Source organism: Cyprinodon variegatus, unplaced genomic scaffold (genome assembly GCF_000732505.1).
Source record: "Cyprinodon variegatus isolate N-32 unplaced genomic scaffold, C_variegatus-1.0 Scaffold153, whole genome shotgun sequence".
NCBI classification, from domain to species: Eukaryota; Metazoa; Chordata; class Actinopteri; order Cyprinodontiformes; family Cyprinodontidae; genus Cyprinodon; species Cyprinodon variegatus.
The window spans coordinates 783,343-796,068 of NW_015150606.1; positions in this window are offsets into that span (position 1 = coordinate 783,343).

Consider the following 12,726-nt stretch of genomic DNA (forward strand, 5'->3'; position numbering starts at 1 on the left):
GAAGAACATCTACTATACCTTTAAGTGCAAGTTAGACATATGCGGGTGTAGTTCTATTCTTTCAAGCTAAAGAAATTAAAGATAAATGTCTTGATTACCTTGACCATTGGCTGCATGGTGGTGGAGTTGGTAGCACTATTGCCTTGCAGCAAGAAGGTCCTGGGTCCTGGCCTAAGGTCTCTCTGTATGGAGTTTGCATGTTCTCCATGTGCATGTGTGGGTTCTCTCCAGGTACTCCAGCTTCCTCCCAAAGCCCATCATGTTTCATATCACTTTTAGGTTAACTGGTGTCTCTACATTATCCTTATTTATGTGTGCGTGTGCATGGTCGTATGCCCTGTGACGAATTGGCAACCTGTCCAGGGAGTACCCTGCCTTTAAACCTATAGAGTCGGAGATAGGCACCAGTGCACCGGGAGAAGATAGAAGTATTATCGTTTATGAGCCTGAAATAGGAAGAACAACAGAAAACATTGAAGTTCTCAAAGAGTTTATCACATATGGTGGAGGAATCTCTCTGACAGAAAAAGTTAGGGGCTCTTTCACTCAGGGGGGACTGAAGGAGATGCATCTTGTTGTTTAACTAATGATATAAAAAGGCAGTTTTTGTTTAAAGCCCTCCTAACCCACATAGGTGAGTCTTAAAGTAGGCAGATACTGGCAGATTAGTGAATGTCAAGGGGATGAGGGCTGATCTGGAAAGACAAAAAACACAAACTACCTGAACACTCAGCTGATATATTGCTAACCTGAATGAAAGCTCACTATTCCATCTCCCTTTGGCGGTATGTGTAGGAGGGACTGGATTATATACCATGTCCAAATATCTTTTAAGTACACTCCTGAAACATGTGGATGGAGCCACACAGAGGGTTTTAGACACAAATGCAGGATTTCATTTGTAGAGTAAGATATTTATGTATACAGATTATTAGCAAAAAAAAAAAAAAAAAAAGTAGATTTGGGGGTTAGTTGTTCTTTAAGGTTAAAGTTAGTTGTGGAAAAATTTGTTAGCTTTAAGGGTTTAGATCATCTACAAATTGGCATATGTTCTCTTTGTTAAAATGCAGCTTATAATATGTCTCTTAGTTTTGGTTGGAGTTATTATTTGGTTTGTAAAGCAAAGTTTAGTTTATATTTGAAGCTTAAATGTGCTTTTAGTCTTGAGTTCCTGGAAGTCAACCACCGATTTTGTGTTATTTCTTACATGGCTAAAACTTTTTTAGAACTGAAATTACACTTGGATTGCTTGATTCTGCAGATGCAAAAAGTTTTTTTTTTTTTTTTTTTTACCTCCAGTGGACGTGTTGCACCTCACCAGCTGACAAATTGCCTGGCCAATTGAACTGAAGGGCTGATTGCTATGTTAATATCTGTCATTGATCTCCTCATTGATCATTTGTCCCCCTCATAATGACCACGACTGGGCCGATTTGAAATAACTCGCATCCTCAGAAGGAGGGGATAAGGATTGGTGGAAGGGAAACCGCTGCGCGAAATCAGCTTGAAAAGGCCAGAGGAAATTGAAACAATATTAAAAAGAAAAAGCTCCAATCTGCTGATCAGAAGGGCTGTGGACTACCGCTGGGCTCTTTAACATCTGGTTGGGCAATTTACCCCCGCTCTGACGACTGGAAAGGTTAAACCACTAAAATCTAATATTTGCCTAGAGGGGGTCAAGGCACTGCAATTACAAGGTACAATCGGCAGGGCTAATCAGCTAGTAGCGCGTAGCAGGGTTAGACTGGGCAAATAAGCCCTGATCAGAAGCACTGTTCTCTGCTTCTGCTGTTTACTTATTAAACCCTGTTCTCATGTTTAAGGGCCCCTCTGCAGCCCCCCCACCCTCAAAGCGCAAGGGAGTAAATTTAGCTCCTTTCTTAAACGGGACTGAGAGAGTAGCGGCCACGTTAATCAGTATCTGCGGCCCTTTTTGTTGCGAAATGATCTCAAATTACTTTCCTACAAATCTGGCAGGCATTAACACCTCAGGAAGGGAAAGGAGGGTGGGGTAGGGGGGGATATGCACCCTCGAGGAAGGCCAACGGAGCGATGTGTGCTGTTTACACGGCTGCTCTTTGACACACATCTTTTAACTGACGAGGTATCAAGTGCGGGATTAGCGGATAATATATCAGAACTGTCTAGGCGCCGTGGAACGCTTTCCGACGAGGCTCGGGGAACAATTACTGGTAATTAAATATGTGCCAGTTGCTAGAAAAGATAATTATGTCCTTCGTGTATAACACCAATTAATTACTTTTATTTTGTCGAGCAAAGCTTTTAAACTGGAAAGCTGGAATGGTGTGGAGAAGTGAGCAACCTTTGTTTTTGCTAAAACTGCTGCCTTAAAGCACAAGCACTGACAATGGCTTTATCTCTTTGTTTTTGATCTGAGCTTCTATACTTTAATAAAATCTGTAACATCTATTTTAATGTGTCGTATGTCAGCTTGAACATGGTACTGAAGAACGATGGTGGCAGCATCATGCTGCGGGACGCTCTTCTACATTTCGCAGTTCCTTCATTCCTTCCTTCCTTCCCTCCTTCCTTCAGAGTTCTTTCTTCAGAAAGTCGGCCCAGAATAAGGTTAAAGATGCCTTTTATACACACATCCTGCCACATTATTACATCATACACACGTTTGTAAAATGAGGAGGCATCATCGGCCCCAGTCATATCAAAATAAAACCGTGTTCTGGTTCAAGGACTCTACGAATGCACAGTGTCATTGCTCTCTGAAAAGTATAGTCCACTCTATTTTTATTGTCCTAAATTAGATAAACTGCCTGGGAAAACATGAGCATAACAAGCAGATATTATTAGAGTTCAACAAGCACATACACCAATAATAGAAAACAATCCTAACAATATATATAAAAAACTGTAATCTGATAATAAAGTTTTTTATCAACCTTTAAAAAAAAATTAGCTGGTGCTAACCATCCCCTGGTTCTATGGTTTTAACAATGACTCCCCAAAAACAGAAAGGTTGGTAAAAGAAGCATTTCTAGTCGTCTTAAATTGCATTTTAAGAGTTTGTCAACAAAATTCTTCTTTTATTTGCAGAAAATGTCAGATTGAGGTAATTTATGGTGAAAAGATGCTTTGAATCCAGCTTTGGAAGCCTGTGGGAGAACATTAGATGAGCCCAAAAATTCAACTTTATGGTCAACATGGAAAATGCTCCATGTTTTAAAAAAATTAAACCTTGAGCACAACATCCCTAAGGTGAAGCATGGTGGTGGAAGCATCATGGTATGTGGGGATGGTCTTTTTTTTTTTTTTTGCAAAGATGAATGTGTAAAAAAATGTCCATCTGTAGATTTTAACAGCTGGTAGACATGTCCGTACTCAGCATTGTGTCATGGCTGCTTTGTGTTGGCCTTTCGCACAAAATCCCATCAGAATACGCTGAACTCGAGGTCACGCTGTAACCGGATAAGATCAGCTGCAAACCTTTACCTTACAGTCAGCTGCACGCCTTAACTCTATCTCCAGAACACCTGACAATCGCACAACCAAAAGCAATGTCTAACTGAGAAATACCTGCGGCCTACCATCAGTAACGTATTAAATAGAAATGGTTACACTTCGAGCTCCTCTGAGTTTTCCTTGGCCCACGTTGTGTTTCTGCTCCCTGGTTAATGAGATACAGAGTCAGACGGCCCAGCCGTGCTTTCTCCTTCTCCTTCTTTCCTTCTTTCCTCTTTATGTTCCTTTCCCCGTCTATCAACGCACAACTTCCTACGTTCCAGGTTAGTTTAATAACCATCCACTTTCACTGTATTTCTTGTCTAAAATGACGACATTCATACAAAAACATAGATGAAAGTTTTAAAAGGTTTATCTGAGATCAATCTTTATTAGCAGACATTACTTTCAAAAGAGAGCAGATGTATTAGAAATGAGATGGATGAAAATAACCAAACAAGCAGGAAACTGCTGCTATGATTACTGCAGAGGAGAAAACAGCAGGACTTCTTCAAAAAGTCATTATTTATATGTTTCTGAATCCAGAGGCGGGTAGAGTACCCCCCCAAAAATTTGTCCTCAAGTAAAAATAGCACTATTTCAACCTATTTCTACTTTAGGAAATAAAGTATTTGGCAAGTACTGAGACACTGTTTCACTAATTAAAAAAACATGTAATAAGACAGAATGGAATATAGAGTTATGTGCCATTGAATTTGTTTTGAAGACTAAAATAAATGAACTAATATAAATAGAAAATAATAAAAAAAAAAATTCAAAATCCATTTCATTTAATGAAATGTATGACTGAGAGAAACTCCGATGACAATTCTGTATATTACCATCTACTGTAGGTAAAGGGATGAAAAATGCCGCCCCAAGAAATGTAATCCAAAGGTAATATTTATACCTGGCTATATGGGTTTCTGACGTTTGATGCAGATTATTAATAATTTCATTCATTAAGAACAGGCCCACCTATGGCCAAATAGCTTCTCTAGTGTTAGATCAACTCTGCGTGACTTGTAACCCTAGTATTAGCTGGATTTTAGATATATGTAATGATTTTTTTGGGTTAATACACAGTGCTTGGTGCGTATGTGAACCAGACACTTATGGCAAAGTTCAGGTCTTTTAAAGACTATAACACTTTTTAAAAGTGCAAATAAATAACATTATTACAAAAATACATATATTAATGCAGAAGAAACACTTTTCCAAATCCATGTTTTTTTTTTATTATCTCCAAATAGCTCAAGTTACTCACATTGGAGAGGAGGTAGTTGCAAATTTTACTAAAGCAGGAGTGATACTACAAGAAAAGTACTCACGTAAAATTAAGAAGTAGGATACACTAAAACTACTCTCAAAAGTGGATTAAAAAAAGAATGCAACTGATTTTTTGCATTTACTTAATCATATTTAGTTACTTTAACACCAATGTTTTATGTCCTAGCCTGCTAACATGAAACAGTTGTGTTAAAGTAAGTAAATATGATTAAGTAAATGTAAAAAATCCGTTGCATTCTTTTTTTTTCATTTAATCTAAAGGGGTAAATGCAGCCTTGTGTTTACCAGTAACCCCATGACTTGTTATGCTAACAGAACATTCCCTTTATTTTGTGACAGTGCAGTGCTCCCCGTGGCCTTTAGATTGGCTAAACCGGGAAGTTTTACGTTTAGTGCCCCTAACGGTTACACAGAGTCGCTTTAACCCACAGGGATCCAATTTAAGAATCGTGGGGTTGGTCCTAGCTCCTACCTCCTGTTCCAAGTTCCTATCCTTCACCTTTCGCAGCATCAACAGAAAAAGCTGTATGCAGGGCACGAAAAGAGTTTCAGACTGCCGTGTTTAGTCTGGACAGCCTTCAGGCTTACAGACGTCATTACATACACAAGAATGACAGTGGTTAAATAAAGACTAACAGAAAAGAAATAAAGAAAAACAAACATGACACAATTTTACATAACTGTGACAGATGGTTGAAGCTCTCTTTTATAAAACCAGGCAAATATTAAGGTTTGTACATTAGCATGTAGCACACACAGCTAATGTAACAAAATATTGTGTTTTTATTAAAGTCCATGAGGTGGACTGTGTCTATATGTCTGAGAGAGGATTTTTTTTTTTTTTTTTTTATTTACAGGTTTTATAGTTGGAAAACATTAATTACCCATCTAGGAGTCACCTCTGGAAGAAGACCTGGAGGTTTTGGACCCAGAAAAGACCCAAAAATCTGTTTTCCAGGGTTTGCTGTCGAATTTAGTCCACCTGATTGAACCTCCATTGATAATTCCAATTATATTACAAGATGTTTAAATCAAACATCTCAATATAAATTAAAAAAGGTTTCTAAAGGGTCTTACATTGTGGAACAATTGGAAAAACTATGGAGTGAATTTTGTTCCATTATTGTTGCTAGCAGAGAGCATGTTTTAGAAATGGAAATTTGAAAGAAATTGTGTCCAGAAAATAAAATAATAATAAAAAAACTGAAAGTATCTGCTGTTTTCTCATTATTTTCAGATTTTTTTTCTGGAAACTTTATTTGTTCATATCTATATTACCAGATTTGATATTTTTAGATACATTTTTTTCAAATTTCTCTTCATCTGATTGAGTTTTACGGACTGTGCTCTTTTAAAATTGTATGTATATATATATATATATATATATATATATATATATATATATATATATATATATATATATACAGGAAAACATTATAGAAAACTAATTTTATAAACTCAAATGTGAGAAAATTAGCAAAGTTACTCTCCAAAACCTTTTGCTGACTAAGACGTTTATTTAAAGTTTCATTGCAGGATTGTCTTTTCAAATTTCCATTTACGATACACGCTCTTTCCTTTCAACAATAATGGAACAAAATTCACTCCATAAAAAAAAAAAAAAAACATGTTTAAATATTAGAAAAGAAGCTCGTTAGTTAAGCTTATACATCCGAGAATGTAAATCCTATCCTTCTATCCTGCGCTCTGGACTTTGTGGAGGGAGTTGCTGAGAGGAGGGTTTGTCCAAGCGTACATCCATCATGACCTGGTGTAATAACACTGCAATAACTTATACTGTTTATTTATTTAGCAAACCAGGTACTGCACTTTACCTACCAGCACTTTACTATTCATAAGATACTGTATAGATAATGACCTTAAATCTTTCCTTTATTTTTTACCATCCACTGTATATATCTGGATGCACTGTACAGTATATAGGCTACTTAATGCACCTTTTCCTCCTTATGTTTGTTTATAAGAGCTGATGTCACAAGTGGATTTCTCCAATGTAAGATCACTAAAGTTCTACTGTATTCTAAATAACTATCCCATAAAAAAACAAAAACAAAAGTAACATATTTAGTTTTTTTCTTATCATGATAAAACTAACTGGTAAGAGGTTCTGCAAATACTCAGCTCCTGACCAACAGAAAAGTGTGAGAAAGTGCTTGGAATATAGCTCAAAATTTCTAAAACATAACTTAAATCTTGGTATAAAATATAATTAGCATAAAAAACTCAAGTTAAGTTTTACTTTTTTTGTGTCTTTAAACACAAATATATGCTGCATTATTATCCTTTATAGTGTTTAATTTCTGTTGAGGATTTGGGAACTTCTTGCTGATGTGTCAGTTCAGTTTTTGTTTAGGCTATTCAAACGTTTTCATCACCCTCATGGACAGCATCTGCTGTCGTGGCGTGGGACTACTTACTCCACATGTTCTCTTCACTTCGTTCTGGCAAAAAAACCCCCAAAACTTTGTACTTTTTAACCAAATATTTTGAGACACTGAGTGTCCCTTCTGGTGTAATGTCAGGATGAAGAACACTTGTAATGTGTGATAATGTGTCGTTAGATTTGACCCAGGGGTGTCTGAGGACCGTGTTTTTATTTATTTAAATTTTTGCTGTGTAAGGTTGAGGGTTATTTGTCGTGGCCGTGCTTTAGGAAATGAATTCAGGTCAATACGGTGTATAAAAATGCAGATTGCACCAACAGTTGGGGCGATTTTTGTGTGCGTTTGCTCTCTGAGGGGGCTTGTGTCACGGCGGGCCTCGGCTCCCCTCGGATCTAAGCGGTATTGACAAACCCATCAGAGCTGGTGATGCATCACCCCCCCCTTCATCCTCACCGGCTGAGCTGACATGCTGTCACCTTGGTAACTGCTGCCTGCTGGGACGGCTGGCGTCCGGCCGAGGAGAGGATGTCACCGTCGCACCCACCAACCCCCCCCCCGAGGACTGAGCGACCCCTGTCTCTGTCCTCCGCCATCGATCCGACTGCTATGCAGATCTGTCACCACTCAGGACACACATAGAGAGGATAAAACATCCACAGATTAGACCTTTTCCTGAAATGAAATAATAAAAAACAAATACATACGTTGGTGGAATGTTTCTAATCTGAAAAACTTCAATTTTTCAGACAAGTTAGGGGTCAGTGAGTCATTTCTTGGCAGCTCCTGAATCCTTCCCTCTGTGTTTTTTGGAGGAATGTTGGCTCTCTTCTCAAGCTCTCTCCGACATGAGCCTCACACTCTCCCAGTCGCGGGTCTGAAAGGATGTTGGGTCAAGCTGGGGTCGACTCCTCTGATCTATAAAATCTTTAAACGCTGATTTTAAAACATTTCTTAGAGATGTCCCTTCATGTATGAGACATCCACAGGACACCTTTGCAGATTTTCTTTCCTTCCATTCAAAAAAACAGACAAATCAATCAAATCACAACAAAGAAATAAAAAACAAAGTAAAACAATGTGTACAAATCAGTCCTAAGAAAGTCTTGATGGCGCACGGCGTGATCTGATGCCATGAGCTCACCTGAGAGGGAAGAATTGATGATGGTGCTGTTAGGATGAGCAGAGGTGGGGGGTTACTAGTTAAATTTACTCACCTCCATTAACTTGAGTAACTTTTTGAAAAAAATAAATATTCTAATAAGTAGTTGTGTATTACTGTACTTTTAACATTCTTAGGAGAATATTGTTACTCTGACTTAAGTTACATTTCTGGTTATTCCATACACCATGAATAACTTGAGCTATTGGGACAGTAAACAGTAGAAAGTTCTTTATCCTCCTTTATATAGATATCCTGACATAGATTGTATATCTTCTGCCTGTATTTATTTTGTAATTATATAGTTATAAATCAGAGGTTAAGAACCAACAGTTACTCAGTAGTTAGTATGAATTTTAACTAAGTGTTTTATTACTCTTAGTTGAGTCATTTCTTGGAGGACTACTTTCTTTTTTTTTTTTTTTGACTTACTGTTAGAGGCTGAAAAGGAAAATGTTAGAGACCAGAATCTGCTTTAAAAATGTCTGACTTAATGACCTAATATATGGGAACAATTTTACAGATTTTTATTCATAAAAAAATATTGAAATAATAGAATAATTTCTTTCCACTTGACAGTATTCATCTATATCCTTTTCTATGACATTAGATAATGCAGAAGCAGAGCTAAATTTATAGGCTTCAATCCTTCTTCATGGGTTAAAATTGTCTTTTTTTTTATCTTAATCTATTAACCACAAAAAAATAACCAGTAAATCCTGTATTTCGATGTTCGAACAACGATATTGCTACATTAACTTACAGCACAATCTGGAAGTGATTTAAATTCTTATTGTTGAATAAAATATTCCTCGCCAAAAATTGTCTGTTGCACAATCCTCATATTTAATGCAGATATTAGGAGGAAAAAAAAATCTAAAATATTTAACTTCAAGTGAAGAAAAAGGTTCTCCAATTTTTCAAATGCAGTTTTTAGTTGTTTGTTCAATTACTTAACATTGGACTTTTTCCCTGGAATGCATTGTAAACCAACAGCCACATGATTCAAACTCCTCTCACAGTGCAGAACTCAGCAAGAATAACGTAGTTTTACTTTAAAATGCACACCAACTTATTAAGATTAGTGTTTTTAACAGAAAATAATTTAAGTAAATTAAAAGAAATTATATTAAAATCACTAAACATTTGAAAAGGTAAAATATAGATAAATAAAAGGTTAAACATTGCATATTTTGGTCGGTAGCAGTTTCTTTGGTAGGATTAAAAACTGCTTGAAAGTTTTGTAAAAACATTTAAAAACCGCATATCTTCACCAGTTTGTTGCTCACCTGTTTGGCCTTTAAAGTTCTGAACGTTGTTTAAAAAAAGAAAAAAGGTTTAAAACTCCTGAAGCTCCGGGCAGGTTTTTAGGACTGAAGCTGTAAAAAAAAAAATATATATGACAGCAGTACTGAATCTGTCCACAGGGTGTCGCTGCAAGGCCAAGAAAACAACAGCAGCCGCAGCTGCGGGAAACAAGCCCCAAAAACAGAGACTGATTTTCATTTATTCGGTGTTTGGATGATAATAATTGCGTTTTTGTATTTATTGTTGAATTTTAGAAAATATTTGATAGGATTATTTAAAGTCTTTAGATAGTTTAAATGTTTTCATGTTCTTTTATATTTTATTAGTTAGTTGAAAAACCAATTAAAGGAGCATTTAATTGATTTCTTTTTAAAACTTTTTTTTTTTTAGAAAAGATTTTGCATCAGTGATGAAATTCCTCCAGATTCTGACTTATATACCGAAATATATCAAAAAAATTAGGCTATAGGTATTTTGGTAAATTTATTCAAGAGTGTAAAAAAATATGTATATAAGAGCTTCTAAATTCAATAAGAAATAACTTTTTAATTTTTTTATTTTAAGAAAACCTGGCAGTTCTGTTGCTTTGTGTTTGCGCGTAAAATCGTTGCCACAAAACTTTGAGTTTTAGAAAGTTTAGTTGGAGAAGTTTCGCTTGAAATTTGTCTTAACGCGTTAAAAGGCGTGCAAAAACTTCTGGAGAAAATGTGCGCATTTTAGGGATATTTGAAAAATTTTTATAAATATAAGAAAAATTAAGAAAAAATATAATAATTAAATAGAAATAATATTTCAGAAACATTACAGGTAGTATTAATATTATTGTTTTTTTTTTTAAATCAACAGTTTTTTATTATATATTAAATTTCGCCCCCAAAACACACATTTTTATTAACACAGATGTATATCACCCTTTAAATGGTTTAAACCTGTTAATAAAAACCAAAACAATCCTTCAGCTGCTGTAAAAAAGGCCGCATCTTATAAATAAAGGAAGTATAATCCGATTTTTTGCGCTTCAGACGCGCAGAGCGCATCCATCCACCTCTAATAACGCGGCTGCCTGGATTCAGACTTCATTCCTCCACCTCCTCATCTTCCTCCTCCTCCTCCTCCTTCACCTGCGCTGCTCACAAAACCATGACCTTCACGATTTATAGAGGAAACCCCCCCAGAGTAGCGTCATAATTTTTCCCTTTTTTTCCTACTGTCGCTTCTTAATCTTCCTCTTCCTCTCACAGATGATCAGAACCAATTTTCAAACGGATTTAGATCAGATATACTGCCTTTTAGATCGACTTTAATTTTGCCTGATTAAAAAATTGTTACCTTAATAATAATAATAATAATGATTATTTTAAAAAATGCTGTTTAATTACAAAATAAGTGGTTGAAATATATTATATTTCAATTTATTGAATCAATAAACATTTACTAAAATTAAATATTTCATTTACATATATTTTCTAAATTATACATGGTTAAATATATACAATATAATTTGAATTTGATACATATTTACATTTTAAATCGAAATTAAATAACTTAAACCTTTAGAGTTAAATAAGACCTTTTATTTTTTGTATTTTATTTTATTATTATTATTATTTTTAATTCTAGACGTGCGGCAGGAGGAACTCCCTGTGGAGAAAAGCGCGGTGTGATCCATATTCATGCGTCTCCGACACGTGGAGCAATGACGCGTATTTACATTGTTTTATCCTTCCACCCCAGAAACGACAACCTAAACATCCACTTTATTCCAACTTCATCTACCTGTTAAAGAGAATGTAAACATGTAGGGGTGAGCTGAGGTGTGTGCGGCCTTATAAACAGACTTTATTGGGAGTTTTATTTTGAAAAAGCCCATAAAAAAACTAATGGTGCGTAAAAAAAATAGCTCATTTTAAGAAAACATGCAGATCTGTGACACTAAAGCATAAAAAAATAACATAGGGTAACTTTAAATTTAAAAAACATCTGTTTAAAGCCTAAGGTTTGAAATCCAACTATAAAACAAATAATTGTTCCCCTTGAATTTATTCTCTTATACGTTGTTTTATGAGCCTTTAAGAGGCGAACAAACTTTGTGCGTAAAAAAAGGAGCTGAAAGCTGCAAAAAAGAGGAAGCGGGTTTAAAACCCAATCAGGGAGTTCAAAAAGTGTTTTTCCATTCAAGTAGAAAATCTTTACATTGGGAGGTTTCCATGTGCTTTAATACACGCGTATATATTTGAGTGCGTAAATGATGGGATGCGCAGGTGAGGTCACGGAACACCTGCAGTTTATTCACACACAAACCTACACCTTTTTTTTTTTTTTTTTTTCCTCATGGGTCCCTGAAAGTGCTCCTGTTTGCTACTGAAAACACACCTAAATAAAAAAATAATAAAAATCATCTACCTTGTCACCATTTTTTTCAAATGCAGACAAAGAAAAATGATGCCTGCTCCTTCTTTATCATTGAATTCAGTTGCTAAGCGACAATTGAGGAGGAGGTCGCGGTGGAGGAGGGGTGCAAAGCGGAGAGAGGGAGAGAGAGAGAGAAACCATCCGCGAAATTCAAAATCCTGCAGCGAGAGGACACGTTTGTGGGAATTTTGGTGACCTTATCACGCAAAAGAATAAAAAATAAAATACATTATTGAAAAAAGTTCAATATGAGCTATCAAATATATATAACTTCTATAGCCTCTCATTTTCACCCCAAACACCAAAAACAGACCAGAATATATATACGAACAAAGATGCGCAAGAAAAGACGCAAACGTCGCTAAATGCGCTGCTTTTTATCTGTTTTTCTTGTTTTGTTTTTATAGATGTTCCAAACAAGTCTGCATTTTTTTCTGCGCCACAATGAGGTGGTTTTGCGCCATTTACCTTCAACTCTGCACGCATTCAACACTTCCTGTTTGTTTTGAATATAATAAACAAGAAAACAATCAATGAGGATGATAATAACATTAATAATAATAATAATAATAAAGCACAGGATTGTTGAGTTTCTTTCTAACAAATTTATTGTCTCAGTCAGCTCGTACGGAACCACTACTGGAAATTAAATATACAGTCAAAAAAAAAAAAAAAAAA